Source organism: Papaver somniferum, chromosome 9, assembly GCF_003573695.1.
Source record: "Papaver somniferum cultivar HN1 chromosome 9, ASM357369v1, whole genome shotgun sequence".
NCBI lineage: Eukaryota > Viridiplantae > Streptophyta > Magnoliopsida > Ranunculales > Papaveraceae > Papaver > Papaver somniferum.
In genome coordinates, this window is record NC_039366.1 from 131,597,260 (window position 1) to 131,611,886 (window position 14,627).

Below are 14,627 nucleotides of genomic sequence, written 5' to 3' on the forward strand. Positions count from 1 at the left end.
TCATTCTTGACCTCTTGCTTGGTTTGTTTTGTCTTGTTCCATCTCTTGTTTTTCTTCTTTGACTTGTTATGTAGAGTGTCATCATCACAACCTTTACTAGTACAAGAGATTTCAGACATAATGTCTTTCTTTAGCCTTTCAAGAAGACTCTTGTAATTATTGTCACTAACAATTAACAGCTGAGAGTCATTATTGTGACTAACTTTTGGTCCCTTCTTGGCTATGGAGGACTTAGGGACCCATTTAGAGTTTGGTTTCGAAGGAGCAGCTTTCTCTTTCACAATACCATTAGAACGATTGTCCTTTTGAATACTTTGCGAAACATCCTTTCTCCAATTTGGAACATCAGATCTTGTCTTTACATTTGAAACGTCATCTCTCTTTTTATAATTGGGTATTTCATGAGATGACCTTGTCGAGTAATATGCAAAATTTGAAATATCATTATAATAATTATTTTACCTAAACTTAGGGCAATAACGATCTGAGTTCTTATGAGGAGAAAACTTAGCCAATTCGTTCGATACAAAAGAAAGTTCATTTTGCATCTTACAAACTTTTCATCCCCATTGCAGGTGTCCTTTATTACCACAATAATAACAATGCTTAGTATAAATATAAGAAGTATGAGTTTTAATGTTACCTTTTTGTGGATCCACTTGTATTGGAGCTTGACGAGTTTTCTTCTTCTTATTCTTCTTCTTATCCTTGTTCAACGTTGTTGCCTTCTTGACAGACTTCTCTTCTTTACAAGAAATATGAGCATCTTTGTCATCAGTGGAAGCCTCTGATTGAGAAGAATTTGTAGCTTTAACAAATTTTACCTCTTTGCTAATATTTGAAGCATTTATTCCCTTATATCCCAATCCTCGTGTATCACGATAATTTCTACTTGCTTCTAACATTGAGGTTAACTTGTTTGAGCTTTCATTGGATTTTTTCAATTCCAAATTTTCTTCTTCCAACATCTTGATTTTATCAAGAGCACTGGCTAGATCAACCTCAAGGAATTTTCTTCGTGAGAGATATAATCTTTTTCTCTTCAAAACTCTTTTGTTGAGAGTTAAACCTTGCATCAGATTCAACAACTTTCTCTTCCAACAACTGAATTTTTTCAAGAGCAGCATCACGCTCCCTTTTTAACAGTTCTGCTTGAGAGAGACTAGCATTAGCTTTTTCTTCAAGACCCTGAAATTGTTGAGAAGTATCTTCCCTCAATTTTTCGTAGTCTAGACGATGCCTTTCACATTCAGTAGTATTTAATTGTAAAGTAACCTGGAGTTCCTTTATTTGCTCATTAGACACACTTAAGAGAATTTCGTTAGACAACAAGCGCTCACGAAACTTTTCCAACTTAGAGTCTGTAACTTCTGATTCTGAGGTGGTTTAAAAACCTCTTGCGATACGTTAACTGAGTATTTCAATAATTTTCGCTTTCGCTTAATCTACTTTGACTCATGTCTTATAGGTTGGATCGCACCAAACACATATTGTTAGATCTTTTCGTGTTTGCCTGCTCTGATACCAATTGAAAAGGCGAGGGTACCTAAATATACCTCAAGCTAAAACTTTTCCTACCTATAAGTCTTTTCTCCGAAAGTGATTGTTTATGGACTGAGTCGAGACAATACAGCTAATCGGTTCACACTTCGTGTGATCGTCTATGGATATGTAGTTGCAGGAAATCCTACACTACACCCCTCACAAGATTTCATTAACATTCAACTCATTTTAGATTAACAATCTTAATTTTATTGATCAATCTTTGAACAATCTTACAAGAAAAGATAAACAAAAATCAAGAATAACCACTGCTCTATATTTTCTCTCTCCTATTCACTTGTTTCTCACTCAGAAAAATATCTCTCCCTTTCCTTTACAACTGAACGACTATTTATAGGGAAGTACATAGTGGATGACAGCTAATCTGTCCTTTATTTTCGGATATGGCTTGCGACATTCTCGCAACCTTACAAATGTTAATCTCGTAAACTCTCTTATTTTCGCAGAACCATTACATTTTTCTCATGATTTTAGCTGACGTCGTTTATTATGTCATTTCTGAAATTGTTCTGCGACGCTGTTGTGTTGTGTTGTTGATAATTTCGCTAAGACATTATTGTTGCGAGATTCTGATCCTACATATTGCCTCTTCTCATATCTTCTTTGCGAAGTAGAGAATGATGTGAGAAATTCCGCAACTGTCCATCTCTTCATATTTTGTATTTATCACACGTATCCTTTCTTCCGTTTATTTCTTAAAACGTCTTCTGTAACCGCTGCTTTTCGACCGCTCACGTCTTTTCGCATTAATGGTGTTTATTTCTTCTAGTAAAAAAAATCTTCTTTATATATTCTTCTTACTCTTCTTTCCATTTTCTTTTTACTTTCTCTTCTCTTTTTATTTTCTCATATCTGCAACTCTTTTGTTCTTCCGTAAGTTCTGCTACTGTAATTCTTCCTTCTTTAATTTTCTTACTTTTTATTCATTCCCATACTCTATATTCAGATATGCCTCAAAGTGGCCACAAACATGAGAAAAACTTAAAAGACGTCCAAAAAGATCTTGCCGAGAAAGGTTTCACACTCTCTACCATTCCTGGTGAAAGTGCCAAGTCAATTCTTTTTATCAAACTTTTCTCTGATCAATATTGTGATGATCAATCAATCATAATTTTGCTAGGTCAAATTCTCGCAGGTCTCCCCATTCCTCTTTATGACCCAGATATTCCTCTGTTCTCTGAAATTCTCGCTCACTCGGGATTTTCGCGAGCTATCTTCGAATTGAGTGGGGATTGCATCCGTCTGATGCTAGAGTTCGCTAACCGTGGTGCTGGTAAAGGGTCTCTGTACTCCAAAGAACTTAGGGATCCTAAATTCGCAGACTTGGAGATAATTGCTGAGAAATAAACAGTAGCGAGTTTCTTTGAAAATTATGAATTGATCTCCATGAAGAAAGAGAATACTCACTGGGGTATTCATTTGAAAAGGAAAGATAACATTGATGAAGCTAAAATACTCATGCAAGACATTGATTGGCATTATGGTAAGAACATAACTCCTCGCCAATCCAAAGATGATAAATGGTGTGTTTTTCCCTTGATGCTAAAAGGACCTTACATTGCTGGGTCAAATGTTCTTCCTAAGAATCTCGCTACTTATCAACCTTGGGTATTCTCTTGGACCGAGAAGGAGAAAGAGGTATGTTTCTTCCAGTTTTGCTCACTTTACATTTCTTTATTTATCTTTATTCTTTTGTTCGCTGATTCTTGTGAAATTCTACAGATCCAGAAACTGAAAGATAGCTATCACAGGACTGGGAAGGCTAGTACCTTGTTAGCTCTTCGCTCATACACAGATGAGGTAAGAAATATTCTCTTATGATTTTAAGCAGTATACTGTTGCCTCTACTTCTTATTTCTATCTGTGTGTGAAGATTATTGCTGAAATAGAAGAGCCTGCCAATGTTGCGAAGACTGGAGATAAAGGCAAAGGTGCTCTTCGTAGGGAAAAACCAACTGCTCCTTCTTCAAATAAGAGAAAAATCCGTTCTTCCTCTTCTTCAAATATTCCTTCTCATGAAAATTCCGAGAGTGATGAGGATAATGATGACCTTGCTGCAAATGAAGATTCTCCATCTGAATCTTCTATGGCTAAGCTCTCTGGCCTCTTTTCTGATTCTTTGCAAAGAATGGGAGATAGTCAATTCGCCAATACCTGCAAAGCTCTCGCTACAATTTGCGATGTTCCTTTATTGGATGGTGATAATTCTCTTCGTGGAGTTTCTAGATCAGTGACTCCCAATTTCCTGCATTCTCTTAATAGTCTGGTATGCTTTCATCCTTTTACTTCTTCATTATTATAACTCAAAGTCTCTTTCTATTTTAATACTTTTTATATTTTCTCGTGGGCTGGAAAAGCTTCTTTCGCTGTTGCCTCAGATCTGGAGAGGAGACGCGAAATTCTTGAAAAGAAAAATCTTCAATTTCGTATAAAGAATGAGGAACTGGAAGCTGAAATCAAATGTCTTCGCGAGAAGAACAAACAACTAGAAATTGATTCTTCTTCGTATAAGAACAAAATCTCTAGTCTTCAGCAAGCTAATAATAAACTCTATGGTATGTTACTTTTCTCCTTTCCCTTCATTCATTCATACTGTTGTTTTATCTTATTTAATTGATCCTTTTTGCAGACATTTATGGTCTTTCTGATGAAGCTACCATTCTTCGTTCATTTCCTAATGCCTTGGATAATGATACCATTCTTGAGCGTTTTAAAAAATCTTTAAATAGTTTCTCAAATGATAAAATTTCATCTCTTTCTCTGAATGAACTAAGATCCAAATTTTGCCTCTTAGAAATTGACCATAGATCTAGTTTAGGCTTAGCCAACCGATTTAAGCGTCTCCTTCTTAATTCTAAAGAGAAAATCAATGAGTTGAGAACCAAAATTAACGGTCTCATAGATGATAAGGATCGCATCTCTGATCAAGGTGCTAAGGCTTTGGCGAAATTCCAAGAGACCCTTCTTGAAGTTCAACTTGAACGAGATGAAGCTAACCGCAAGAACATCGAGCTCTGCGAAAGAGAAAACCAAATTCATTATCGTCTTCTTATAAGTAATGAGGATGAATTCGCTTGGGATGCGAAAATCTTAGATGATGCCAGAAAAGATTTAGGTGTAAATGTTAGTCTCCAAGTTGAGCATACAACCTTGATTAGAGATATGATTTCTGACAAAGAAGGTTATTAACTGTTCTTCTTCACTAATCTTTTGTTTCTTATGAATTTTCATCAAGTTATTAATTGATTTCCTTTTGCTTGAAGATTCTGAAAGTAGATATCGCGAAAGGATTGAGGAACTTGAAGCTGAAAAAGAGGAACTCGCAAAGAATCTTTCTTCTCACAACGACAAGTATTCTAGATTAAGGAATCAAATCAAGATCACTGTTGCGAACTTTAAGAATGATGCTATGCATTTTCGCAATCAAACTATTCAAATGGTTTGTGATGACCATAGTATTCCTCATTCTGATTATCCTTGTCTCTTGGAGGAGATCCCAAATAACATTCCCAATCTGATTATTTCTGATAGCGAAGCTGATGATGAAGAATCTGATGGTGATGAAGGTTCTGATGGAGATGAAAGTTCTGATGCAGAAGAAGAAGGGAACAAGTCTGATGAAGATGATGAAGGATCAACTAAGAAGTAGTCTTTGTTTCTTTCTTTAATCTTCTGTAATACTTGTAAATTTATTCCTCCTTTCTGTATATTTGCGAATTCTTTTGGTTTTCCATATTCCTTAATGTATGAGTTTCTTTCATTTTGACCTGCATTCATTAAAACAATTCTTCCTTGCAATACAGTTAATCAATATAATCATTAATTTTTGAATTTTTGTGTAAATCTATTATATGGAGACAAATAACATTTTCTAATTTCATTCATTCCCATATTTGCCTCTGTTATTTGTATCCAAATGAGAGAATTTGCAGATTTTTCTTATTTTGTGCCTCAACTTCGCAGTTATTTATGTATAATTTCGCAATCTCATGCGAAGTGAATTTTGATTCTTTTCAAAATCTCATTCCTGTGTGGTCTTATTTTGCCTTCCTAATTAAAGGTCTTATTATGCCACCTCTTGTCATTGCGACAAAATCGCAGGACGTTCTTGCACTTTCATACAAAAACCCATTGATTTTGCCTTAACTTTTTCTTTTGTATTATGGCCTCTTCAGGAATGTTGCCACAATATGACAGGCCTAAATATTCTTTCGAAAATAAAGCCCCATGACATTGCCGTCTTGCGACGAAATCGCAGGACGTCTTCGCACTTTCATGCGAAAACCCATTGATCTCGTCTTATCTTTTTCTTTTGTATTATTGCCTCTTCAGGATTGTCGCACAAATATGACAAGCCTTAATACCCTTGCAAGTAAAAAGCCTCATGATATTTGCGTCTTAAGACACTTATCAGCTCCCTAATGGAGGGTGCCGCCCTTATCTTCCCCCTGGTTTCCCCTTCAAGGAGGCGTACCTCTACCATACAAGGTTGGCTCCTCCCATCCGGTCTTAACAACAACCAGTTGTTTTCGCAGGCTCTTATCCCTTTTACCTATAGGGTTTATGGTTACGAGACTGCACCCTGAGTGGGGTTTTCTTCGGGCCGAGTGCAGTATAAGCCAATACTTGTCAAGAATGGCAAGGTACGTTTCAAACGCCCCTGGCACTCTTGACTCAACCGTGTACCTCGGCGCCTTGATCAGATTCTGCACTCCTTGGGAGAGTCCTTATTACCTTAGTCGCCCAACCTAAGTCATATGCTTAAGATGAGAATCCAAGGTGCCTCTCCCGGATGGGCTTTATTGACCCCAAATCTCCATGACTCAGGTTCCGGTGGCGGTGTAGCCTTTCCCTGAGCCATGCAACATGTACCCCCTTATATGACGTACTTTAGGTCTTACATTTGCCTCTTGCGAAATTGTATTCGCGAACTAGGGTGTACGCCATAAAGGTTTGCCCCTTTCTCTTTTTTCATTGTTTTCTGATTGTCTTCTGTAAAATTCATTATATCTGCGAGATTCTCGCACATCATCATATCGTATTTGCATTTCGCAATCTCAATTTTTCCATTCAATAAAATGTATTTTTGAGAATTTTACTTATTGCGAGAGTGTCGCAACAAATTAATCATTCATACATTTCTTATTTTTATTACCTTTGCCATCCTCTGCTTCTTTGTTATTTTCTGCTACTGCTTCCTTGGTAGTGGTATGTTCATCATTTTTTATTCTGAGCTAGCATTAGTTTCGCAACATCTCTTCTTCTTTTCGTTCGATTGTATCCACCATCAATTTCTCACTTCTTTGTGTCTCTTTGATTTTTTGTCGCCAATTTGCCTTCTTGTTTGCTCTTCCTTCGCAGGATTCCACCTCAGTTTCGTAACACCTCTTTCCTTCAACCCAATCTCCCTTTATGATTCCTACACCGCTGGGGTGAGGAAATTTGATGCACTGGTGGAAAGTTGAAGCTACACCTAGAATCCCATGTAGCCAAGGTCGACCAATTAATGCATTGTAGGGTGATTCTACATCAACGACACAGAATAGGATTTCAGAAGATATTACCTTCAATGGAATTCGCATAGTAACCTCCCCTTTAGGCTTGTTGGCAGTACCATTAAAACCATATATCTTATATGTTGATGGTATAAGATCATCATCTCTTCCTCCCATAGTTTTATAAGTATGATAAAATAAGATGTTCATAGAGCTTCCAGTATCGATTAGAATCCTATTAATTGCCCATGAATCTTCAGCTTCATCATCCTCATCTTCTTTTGGTTTTGGATTAATTTCTAAATTTACTACCAATGGATTATCATGTACCTCTTCACCTTCGGGGATTTCTTCTGCGGTAAAAGAAATAATCTGTTTCTGCCATTCCTCTAGTGGCGAGATTTTCGCAATATTCATAATTTCTCTTCCATCATTATCTCTTGCGAACACTCTACTCAAAACATTGTCATGAAAATCTTCAATTGTCTTGTATGAATGTACGATAGAGTGACAGAATAGATTCTTTGCTTTTGCACCAACTTCTATGAAGAATGTTTCCTTCTTTTTCATCGTGTTTACTTTGTGATGCTCTGGTGGTGGTGGCAATGGTTGAGATTGTGGGTGCCCTACCAAAAGGTGGTTTAGTTTTCCTTGATCTATCATTCTCAGAATAATTCTTTTTACATTTCTGCAATCATTTGTGGTATGTCCATGAAAATGATGATAAGAACAAAACTCATGACTTCTGTGATTTGGAGGTGGTTCCGTTCCCATGTTCCATGGTGTTGGTATATTCTCCATCAAAATTATAGCTTCCCATATTTTCTCCACACTTGCATTTAGAGGTGGCATCTTGATTTCTTCCCATACTACCTTGTGACTTCCTTGTCCTCTATTATAGTTTTGTCTTTGACCTCCATAAGTTTCTTGTGGCTGATCGAGTCTTTGAATCTTGTTATTTCCACCACGATTGTAGAAATTTCTTTCTCTTTCATACTCCACTTGATCTCGGCTTCCCATAGCCACCAGTTTCTGTTGATTGTTACCCGTCACCTTCTCTTGTTGTACTTGTGAAGTGTTCGCCACTGTGTTTATTAGTTTGGGTAATAAGCTTGCATTCGCTGTTTGTGAACTGGTATTCGCAACTGGGTATGATTCCATTTCATTTTTCCTTTCCTCTAGAGCAATATATTCTTCTTGAAGTTCTCGCAATTCAGTCATTGTGATTGTATTCTTGACTCTGAAAATTTGAATATAAAATAGGTTGGTTGCAAACATAGCATTGATAAATGATAAGATAAGATATCTCTCATCCACACGGCCAGCCATTTCGCTACACATAGTCCTCCATCTTTTAGTTAGGTGCTTCAAACTTTCGCCAATCCTTTGTTTTAATCCAAACACATCTTCAATACCAGGTCACGAAGAATAATTACTTATATATGCCACCAGGAATGTAGTCTGCAAATGATTGAAGGATGTTATTGTATTCTTTGGTAGACATTCGAACCATTTTAACGCCTCCCCTGTTAAGCTGGATGCAAAATATTTGCATAATACGGCATCATGATTTTCCCATTGCAACATACACCTCACGTAGGCTTTAATGTGTTGAATTTCACAAGTTGTTCCGTCAAAAATGCTGGTTATGCGGGCAAATTGCATTTCGGAGGTATTCCTCCTAGTTGTACTTCCCTTGTAAATGGAGTTTTCGCAGCTTCTTCTATAGCTTCATCCAATTGTCTTCTGCCTACTTCTCCTCTATTATTTAGCATTCCTCTCATTTCTTCTAATTCTTTCAAGATTTGTTTATTTACACCTGAATTTTGATCCATTGGTCTTTTTAATTTCGCCTCCCTTCTTCTGCGTTCATGTCTTTCTTCTCTCGCGAAAGTTTGCATTTCTTCTTCATTATCCTCATCTCGTCTTCTTCTGCGAGTCTCTTCTTCATATCTATATGTTGAATTAGCATATGATGATGACTCTCATTTTCCCCTTCATGATTTTTTTCATTTCTTATTAATTCCATTCGTTGTCTTTCAGCTATCCTCTGTACTCTATCGTACTCTTCATTGATATTACCGTTATTCCGGTTTTGTGTACGCCTTCTTTCTCGATTGTCGTGATTGTTCTGGCGAATTGTCTCCTGAATCTCTTGTTCTTTAATTTCCGCTCTCAATCTTTCACGTTCGCAAATTAAACGTGCTTGTTCAGCATAATGTCTTTCAATTTCTTCTTCAATCGTTTGTTGATTTCTTTGAGTTTCTCTCTCATGTAAAATTCTCCTTCCTTCCTCTCGATTCCCTTTGCCATCTTGATCATTTCGTCCCTGACGTTGTCTATTCTCTTGATTTCTACCATTTTTCCTATCATCAAAAGTTTCATTTTGTGGAACGTAACGATCATCAGTTCTTTCTCTATTTTCGCGATATTCTTCATTAGTATTTGATATTTCTTCTTGAATATTGTTTCCAGCATTAGTTGTGGGTGAGTTTCGCCTCATCTCTCTTCTAGTCGATCTTGAATATGATTTTTTAATACTTCTCGATCTTCTACTCTGTAGTCTCATATTTTCCATCCTCAATTCGTGATTTTTCCTTGTAGATTTGCACGTTCTTCTGCCTCAGTTCTTCTTTCTTCATGTATTCTTCGTCTCAATGTTTTTAACGCTCCAATTTCCTCATCTCCATGAATTATTCCTTCATCTGCTTCTTGATTTCTCTCTACCTGTCTATGGTTTCTGGTTTGCTGCTCTTCTTCTACTTCTTCTGCGGAGTTTGATTGCCAAGTGTGTATACTCACCTTATCATAATCTATATTCCTTCCTTGTACTAGTGTTTGTTGAACTGGTGGTTGAATTTGATTTTCTCCATTATTTCTCATTCTAGTAGATTGTCCCATTTCACTTCTTTCTCTTCCAGCAATTCTCTTGCTTCTTTTAACAGTAGTTGGTTGTTCTGATGTATTTCTTCTTCTAGCCATTTCTTCAATGTTAACGAATTGCAAGAAATTATGTAAAATTCTTAATCAATCACTACAAATCTTCACAAATCTCAATATTAATCTTCAATTTTTTCTAGAATAATCTTCAAATGTTCCCTGTTTCTAGCGCCATTATGTAGTTGCAGGAAATCCTACACTACACCCCTCACAAGATTTCATTAACATTCAACTCATTTTAGATTAACAATCTTAATTTTATTAATCAATCTTTGAACAATCTTACAAGAAAAGATAAAGAAATCAAGAATAACCACTGCTCTAGATTTTCTCTCTCCTATTCACTTGTTTCTCACTCACAAAAAGATCACTCCCTTTCCTTTACAACTGAACGACTATTTATAGGGAAGTACATAGTGGATGACAGCTAATCTGTCCTTTATTTTCGGATATGGCTTGCGACATTCTCGCAACTTTACAAATGTTAATCTCGCAAACACTCTTATTTTCGCAGAACCATTACATTTTTCTCATGATTTTAGCTGACGTCGTTTATTATGTCATTTCTGAAATTGTTCTGCGACGCTGTTGTGTTTTGATAATTTCGCTAAGACATTATTGTTGCGAGATTCTGATCCTACAGGATACGAGATCGAGACAATACAACAATGAAGTATGTTTACTTGATACAAAAGTTCGGACTTAACCAAACACAGTAGGATTTCTTATCAAGTAAATAGGAACTAACGTTTGTGTAATTTACTTTAATTATAATAAGACAATTATAATGCGGAAAATAAAAGTAAATGACACAGCAAAATTTTGTTAACGAGGAAACTGCAAATGCAGAAAAACCCCGGGACCTTGTCCAGAATGGAATACTCTCAGGATTAAGCCACTACACAAAATTACACCTAGCTTCTTAGTTGAGACCAAGTAACTAACCCTATAGTTCACCTAGTTCCGTCTGTATTCCCACGCCTCCGACTTATGAATAAGTCACGTACTTGGAACAATTTATTTGGTTAGTATTCCAAACAGTAAAGGAACAACAAATCTGTTTGGTATTAAATCTATTCAACCAAGTGATATGAGTCAGACAAAGGCTCTTCCGTTTATCTTAACATAAACTCCTTCGTCGGGTCCTTAGATCTATCTTATGTTCAATTACCGAAGTAATCGTTTAAAATTAAGCCAACAACACCTTTAATCCGAAGAATCGTGTTGATGCCGATCTACTCAATTAATTAATCCAATCTATCACAAGGATAAACCGATTATTAATTGGATCCTCTTTTACCGAAACAAGTATTGTCCACACCAAAGATTATAAAACCCAAGTCAGATCTTCAATAACTTCTTTGTCTTCAAATCTTCTTAAATCTTCAATAAAAACCTGAATACAATCACTTGAATCTCTTGTGATCAATCATGCACATAACGGAGTCTGTTAACAATGGATTATCACAAGATCGTCTTTAGAACTGACAACAGTCTAAATATCCCTGCCGAAACTTTGAACTAATTTGAGTGAATCTTATATCAGAAGAGAAGATTCTCAAGAATAAATAAACTAGGTGCAATCGAAAACAAAAGATAAACCGCAATTATCTAGTTTCCCACCAACGGTACACGCTAGAGCTTCTCAATCCCAAGGAAGACTTTAAACTGAGCGGCCGTAATAGATTTCGCCTAATTAGGTTACTCTCCTTTCCGAATAGGCGGCTACACCAGTAACAACAACAAAAGAGGAAGTTTGTTGTTACGAAGGATTGGTTTGCTATAAAGGCAAACTTCAAGTATTTATAGACAAGGAAGTTTGGACACCAAGGGATTTCCAAAACCGAAAATATTCTCAAGATACTCATTAAAGCACAGATTCGGTTTTCATAATTCCTGGAAATGCTCTGTCCAAAAATAATGATCGAAATCTCTCGAAAAATCTAATTAGTAAACGCACATTACTAATTCTGGAATTTCCCTACAAAATGAAATTAATAACCTTAATTAAAAGATTCTTAACTTACTTATGTTTCGATCCTGGGATTCTCTTCCCTTAGCCGTTAAGGAATATCTTTGAACAATTAAAGAAATAAATATTCATAGCACGTGTTCAAAGTTTGTCGACATCTTTACTTTGTAAGTTCTCTTTCGCACTTACAACCTTGAAATCGATTTGCCACACTTCCAAACAAGTTTAGAATTGGTTCATCTGACTTTCAAGAACTATGTGATTGATCAAACCAACATTCAATCACAATCATGGGTTTAACGGTTCTACCAAAACAAGTTTCGGTTCTACCTCCATGTGAGTATTGTGCATAGTCACATTAGCTTTCTAAAATTCGGTTGACTAGGTACTAGGATCGGTTCCCCACATATATATGGTATCTAACTTATATGTGTTGCACATGTCCATAGGATCCGTTCCCCTTTGCCTAAAAACGTGTCGCACATGTCCATAGGATATCGGTTCCCATTTCTGCTATAAACCTTGTTGCACCCCATACAAGGATCGGTTACCCTTGTGATGTACTGCACCCCTTACTAGGATCGGTTCCCCTCTCCCAAAATTGGTCAGACACACAAACCCGATCATACCACAGGTGATTACTTAAGATCGATTTTACCAATAAAAGTTATACCAATACATAAGTGAGGCCTTTGTGAATATTTCTACCAAGAACAGAACAAGTTGTGAGCGGTTATACTCTATCACACATATTGGTTGTTCATAAGATATGCAATGAATAACAAAACCAATAACACCTGGTAATTTCCTTTTCGGTCCACAAACAAGTTTATGAACTTACTTCCTTAGAACACATGTAAACATTGTTCCCTAGGATGAAATCCTCACCTCATACCAATACATAATAACAATATCATTAAAATGATTATGGAGATGTCTTATCTACAAAGTTTAATGGTCAAGCAATAAACCTATGTCTATCTGCAGTTCAAATATGCTTCGCAGTTATGTTTTCAATATGCACGACTTGAAAGATACGTTAGGGAATGAAACAGTTCAAGTCAAATATCACTATCCTCAAGTGGAAGGATGATTGTTGTCATTGTAGCTCCTTGCTTCTTCACATCTTCAAGTCTTCGCAATACTTGTAATGTCTCATATCCTAATACTTTCAAGCTAACCTATACGAAGTTGACTCTAGTACATAATCAAGCGACTCTTAACATGAGTTTTGATTCACTAAAATATGACAACCAAACTTGATATACCAACGCGTGGTGGGTTCAACGGAGCAACGCTCTAACAATCTCCCCTTTGTCAATTTTAGTGACAAAACTCTTACATCATATGGATAAACAAATTACAAGAATTCATTACAATCCGCTTGACTCCTGATTCAACAACACAGTAGAACTGCTTACATTCAATCCTTGAAAATGCCGCTGTTGACATTATTATAACAAAGAAAATACCCCCCCCCCCTAAGGAAGATAGGTAGATATTCAATCCGCACATCTTTGTTATACCACTTTATATGACATGTTACTCCCCCTTAGCCCGTGCTTTCACTCTTTCGTTAGATAAACATTTAAGTACCAATGTTGTTTTCCCTAGCGATGCCAATTAATATAAAATCAACGCCAGCATCACCTGTTTACTCCATATATTTCTCCCTCTTTTTGTCACAAAAATGACAAAGAAACGAAAAAATAAAGGACAACACGAAAAGAATCTTACAAATCTCATAATAGACTTGCAAACCTGGAGAGTTAGGCTTGAGGGTTCCACACATCATGTTCTGATAACCAATATCAAAACCGAAACTACAAGTAGTGTTATTTTGATATGTTACCAAGGAAATAATTTTCCGAAATAACTTTTCCAATTTAGTTTAGCAAACAAAAAAAAAACAACTAAGCACCTTAGTCCCTTTGCTAAACCGATTGTTCAAAAACAATCGCTTAATTCGATAAGACCAAAATAAAGATAAACTCCATTTTTCTCATCAGGTTCTAATTATCCATAAACTTAGACCTTTCAATTTTAAACAAGACAAGTACTAGGTTAGTTAACTAGCATTTCTTATTAAGGCAGGGATTCGCGTGTGTTTAGAATCTTACCTCCTGTTCCAGACGGGCGACGAATCCGTTGTAGTCGCTTCAGGCCACCGACAGTATCGTCGTAACTGTCAGTATACAAACATGAGGGGACGAGACAGTATCGTAACTGTCATCCTTCCCTGCAACAGTTTATATTTAAGACTACCCTTCCTTGGAGTTGAAAAATAATAAAGTCCAAAGAATTTCCCAAAGTGTCCAACAAGTTCAAAAAGAAAAGAAAAATTACAATAATAATAATAAACCCTAATACAATTTTCTAAAAATAATAAATAATAATAAAACCCTAAAAATAAAAATAAAATTGTCTTCTAATCTGTTCTTTTTGCTTTGTCTTCGATCCAAAATTCAAAACTTGTAACCAAAAGAAAAATACACAAGAAAACGTAAAATAGAACAAAAACTAAAAACCTAAAAATAAATCTAAAAACCAAGTCCGCGTGGGCGGCGCCAAAAGTTGATGTAGTTTTTACAATGGTGAGAAAAGGTTCGTTAAAGATTTGTTTTCAGAATATAATTTCTAACCCTAAAATTGTAAAT